Here is a 5,803-nt window from a genome sequence, read left to right on the forward strand (position 1 = left end):
TATATTAAATTTTAAAATGGGTTGGGTTTCTATGATAATAAGAATTAAAATGAAAAGCATAAGAAAATATCTTCATCTTTATATGTACATTATGATGAGATGCACCAGAAATTTATGTATTAAACGTGATTCATAAGTGAATTTAAGATTAAAGATGATCAAGTACGTTTCTCATTTTAACTATTTTTCTAACACAAWTTTTCACCCTTTAAAATTAAATATATAATCAACATAAATTTACAAGAAGTTAAAAAAGAGTACAAAAACGACTCATAATTAAATATAAAAGCCATAATTATACATTCAATGGAGTAAACCCTATAACACAATTAACTCTAATCATTTAAAACTGTACGATATAATTAACGAGTTGCTCGCCTAACTTACCATTTTATCTAAATTGACGGTTATCTATATCTATACTATTTTATAAAGCAAATTTAGCAAAAGTCTTAAAATACCAAATGACCAATATACCTTTTATACATTTTTTCACTTTTTTACTTCTTCCTCTCCTCACATGCACTCACCCCCTCACATACACTCACACTCTCACAACCGATTTTTTTTAAATTATAATTTTAAATTTAAAGTTTATACCTCTATAATTAGTTAATTAATTTACTTTACGTTCTTTACTTTTAAATGTTTCATTTTAAATCTTTATCGAATTAATATACATAATCGTATATCAATTAAAACATGTTTAAAAAATACATTTTTATTTTAGCAAGTTACACTATTATAATCGTCTCTTTAATACATTCGAAATGAGTCCAATATTGAATAGTTTTTGACTTAATTATATTATTATATATTATATATATTGTGAAAAAATATTTTTAATATTTACGATTTATACTTTTATAGTTATATATATATACTATATATTTTGGGGTTAGGTTGTCCAAATTACACTATATAATATGTTCTAAATTAATATGTTCTTGGGTTTTTTTTGAAATATATATACATGTATTAATTCAATCTTAATATGAGTTTCTGGACAAGAAAAAGATTAAACAGTTGAAATTTTATTCTAAAACTCATCTTTTTTTATCTTTTCATGGCTTATGATCTGTTAAATTTGTAGTTTTCTTTATTGGTTTTGAGTGTTTATATTAAAACTCAAGTTTCTTTGTTCTTGGTGTAAATAGAATACATTTGTGGAGTCGTTTAAATATATTGGATTTTAAATTGTCATACAATTTTTTTCATCGATATACTGTAATTGGAACCACAACTCTTATTTATTCAAATTGTATTAATATGTAAAGACCAAGTGTAACATATATCATCGTTAAATCTTATCTTATAAAAYCAGTGGAACTTCAAAATCGTTAAAATTCATGGCTTTCCGCCGCATTGCGCGGGTACACAACTAGTATAATATGATGTCTTTTAGATCTTAAGTTTAAAACACAACGTCAAAAATATATCTATACTATATTATACATGAAGTACTATTTATTGATGCATATTACTTAAAAATCATATTACAAGTAAATTTTATGTAAGTACAAATTATTAAAGTTTAATGTTTGAATTCGTGTAACTAACTACAGATAAACATAATCAAAAAAAGAATAAACATCTAATTTAAATATAATTTATTTTAAATATAATTAGGATAATTATTGAGTTCTAACAAAATACTTAATTATTGTCTTTATACAAATTATATTATTAAACAAAAAAATGGATTAAAGAAATACACAAAAAAAGGAAAAAATTTAAAGTCATTTTGGTACTAATATCAATATTTTTTTTCAATTTTTTATAATATCGACTGAGACAAATAAATAAAACGAAACATTAAATCAAGATGTATCTTGTTGCATTGTACGAGTACCAATCTAGTTTTTTTATTAACCTGGATATCCAACCCGCTATGCGAGCCGACTAATCCCAGGGCAACCACCTGATTTGCAGATAGCATGAAGTCACCGCATTTGAACCTCCGTGGTCACAAAGGGATTTTTGTTCCTTCTTGGATTTGAACCTGGGACCTCCAGACACTTTTGACCTTTGGAGTCAAGCTCAAACCATTCTACTTAGTTATAATGCTTTTAGATGTATGCTAACTTACGGCGCAACAAACATACACAAATTTTATAACCCTTGAAGTTAAAGTTTAGAATAGAAAAGCTATTTGTTCGAGCTTAAACTGGACCAAATCTATGATCTCAAAGTGTGGGTGTGTGTGTGTCTCGCTATTTATTTGAACCGTTAACACCCTCATGAAGAAGTAGTTGAAACTAAAACACTAACATAGGGGCGGACCCGACAGTGCATACTGCATACGGTGACACAGATCACCATTTCGTTCCTCCCTTGTAGTGTAAATTTCATTTGAGATCGTGAAATATGTCATTGTGTTACTTTTTATCTGCAACATTCATTTGCACGATTTTTTCTCCTTCCAGACGGATTTTTGAATTCCATTTTTATCATTTTTTTTAATTTTTAATTTTTAATTTTAGGTTTATTATATATGTTCATAAAAAAGTTTGAATATAAATTTTTTGGGTTTCATGTTACCTAGTTTGGAAGCATCGTAATGATGTTTTCAGGCAGAAACTGCTCACTTGACTGATCTTTTGTTTGTCAACGTACAAGTTTGTTCTTTCATAGATTATTATCTGTAAAAAAAATGTAACACAGAATCTTACATATAAAACAAAAAGTAACCGATAAACCAGTAATAATTTTATAAAATATATCTGGATTTTCCCATAGAAAATTTATGGGCATGTTCAGAGAATTTAAACTCCTCTATTATTGGCTAGGCGTAAGCATTAAGTTCACCCCCAAAAAGCAGTTGACATTTAATTACCCACGGTGCTACTCTTTTTCAAAAACAATCAAACTTTGAGTGTAAATCTTGTGCTTTAAATACATGTTTTTGGATTATTTAAAATACTAGTGGTGTACCCGTGCAATCTGACAGGAGCTGTGAATTTTAACGATTTTGAAGTTTTACTGATTTTATTAAAGAAGATTTAACGATGATATAAGTTACACTTGGTCTTTAYRTATTAATACAATTTGAATAAATAAGAGTTACGGTTCCAATTACAGTCTATCGATGAAAAAAAATTGTATGATAGTTTAAAATCCAATATATTCAAAATCCAACATATTGAAACGATTCCACAAATGTGTTCGGTTTACACCAAGAGTAAAGAATCAAGAGATTGAGAGCGAGACCGAGAGTTCTAAAGCAATTGAATGAGAGATGAATAGAAGAACTTTTAATAACTCATGATGAATATTTGTTTCAATCTCACATTGGGGGATGGGGAGAAGACATAGAGGTATGAGAGGGTGAATGCATGAGTGAAAGATGTCAAAAGTATCTTGGAAACATGAAAAAAAAGATAATAATCTGCATTGGTACTTTGCATTATATGTTATTTTAATTGTAGATTAAGAGATTTTAAGACTGAATGCATAAAGTAATAATACTTAATGCATTATGAGTTGTTTTTAAGACTCTTAAGACTTTGTGTATAAATGTATAGTATTTTGTGTATGAAAAATTGTTTTTAAGACTTTTGATAAATCTGATTTATAAGATAGTATAGATAACTAGTTATCTATTTGATACGATTAGGAGATAAAATAGAAGAAAATAAATACACAAGTTAAAAAAAGTTGTGAAAACTCAAAACTGTTTTTCTTAATCATGGGTGTTTAGATCAGTTTGTGTACAAATCATTTAATCCCTGAAGAACAGCCAGAAAAATCTGTATTGATCTTGTATGACTCGAACCAACGACCTTTGATAAAAATCCCAAAAACCTAAATCTTATTGTCAGTTAAATTAACCTCAAAAGACCAATCTTGAATTGTCCCATACAGCCTTCCTTTTTTTGGTTGAACAAAAAAATGTTTCCAATTACTCTACTTTTGTCTCAATTTTTTTTGTCATATAATATATATCTACGACCTATAAAGGACTGAGGGGGTCCCGTGCACCTTTCAAATTATTTCATAAATAGAATTTTTTTTAGATATGAAATGTGTACATCCTAAACTTTGAGGGTGCTCCGACATTATTAAAAAATATAGAAACAATAAACAATAAACCGAAAATATCTCTCGAAATCAACAAAAATACTGAAAAGTTGCTCGAAACCAATAAAAAAACTTTAAGAAAAATCACTAGAAATTAAATGGTAAACTTCAGCTAAAAACACACCATGCTTATGCCTAAGAAGCAGTTTCACGCCCTGTTGAAAGCATCGATTCTGTTTTTTTCGCAATTAATTTTTCCACGGGTCAAACCGTACGTGTTTACTTTTCACAAGATGAATCCGTAACTTTACGGGTTTTTGATAAATCTTACAGGTATACCCTCTCAACAAAAATTCTGAATCCACCACTATAATAGACCGTCTCTGCGTCCCAAACCTAGTCTAAACGATCAAATTTCCAATCCAGCCTAGTGGGCATTAATTCTGAAAGTCATTTAATTGATGATAGGTCAAATAATGTCGATTCCTATTGTAGAAAATCGAAATTAATACAATGGCCCTTGCTTAACCAATGCCATGGATGACTGAACTTTGGCCCAACACCCTTTATTGCCCTTGATTGTTCTGACGTAATATTTAACGTAACTTAATCCTCCTCCTCCCTAAATGCCCATTAATTTCTCAATAAAAGTCTGGTCTACCAAATCTTGTCAAGTTTTAAGACAATCTTATTGTTTTAATTCGCTAGAATTTTGATATAACATATGGTATATGCTCATTTTTTTTTTATATTTTGTTTAATTTATTACTCATCCGGTAATCATCTAATCTATGATGTTTATACATTTATAACAGGGTCTTCAAAAAGATTGGAATCTTAACTCTTAAACTCGTTAATCCCTAAACGATTTCATCCATATCCGATTTCATCCCTATCCGATTTCATCCCATATTTGAATTAGTATAACTAACTGCAGATAAACACAATCAAATACATGATAAACATCTCATTTTAAATATAAAAAATCTAAAATATAATTAGTATAATAATTAAATTCTAACAGAATATTTAATTATTATCTTTATAAAATGTATAATATTAAACCAAAAATAAATTGTTTTATTATTAAACTTAAATTTAATCTATATATATATATATATATATATATACACACACACACACATATAATATTATAAAACATTTGACAAAAACTTTTAAAAACGATTTTTTATGCACGAATACTGATAATTGATGCATATTACTTAAAATTTAAGATTACAAGTAAATTGTGCATTAGTACAACTTATTAAAGCTCCATACTTGAATTCGTCTAACTAACTGCAGATAAACATAATCAAATATATTAGATAAACATCTCATTTTAAATATAAAAAATCTAAAATTTAATTAGGATAATTATTGATAACTAACAGAATACTTAGTTATTATCTTTATAAAAAATTATATTATTAAACCTAGATTAAATTTCTTTGTTACTAAACCTAAATTAAATTATAATTAAAAAATTACACCAAAACACAAGAACTTTTAAAAATATTAATTTAATATTGATATCGATATTTTTTTTTTCAAAATTTTATGATATTTTTAAATTTATATTTTATTCAAAAATAAAAAACATTATCACTTTCTTAAAACCACATAAAATCAATGTTTACATAAAATTCAAGATTACAAGTAAATTATGCAAAAGTGCAACTTATTAAAGCTTGATGTTTGAATTCGTATAACGAATTGCGGATAAACATAATCAAATAGAGGATAAACATCTTATTTTAAAATATAAAAAATCTAAAATATA

The sequence above is a fragment of the Cynara cardunculus genome, assembly GCF_001531365.2.
Source record: "Cynara cardunculus var. scolymus isolate 2C chromosome LG 1, CcrdV1, whole genome shotgun sequence".
In the NCBI taxonomy this organism is placed as follows: domain Eukaryota; kingdom Viridiplantae; phylum Streptophyta; class Magnoliopsida; order Asterales; family Asteraceae; genus Cynara; species Cynara cardunculus.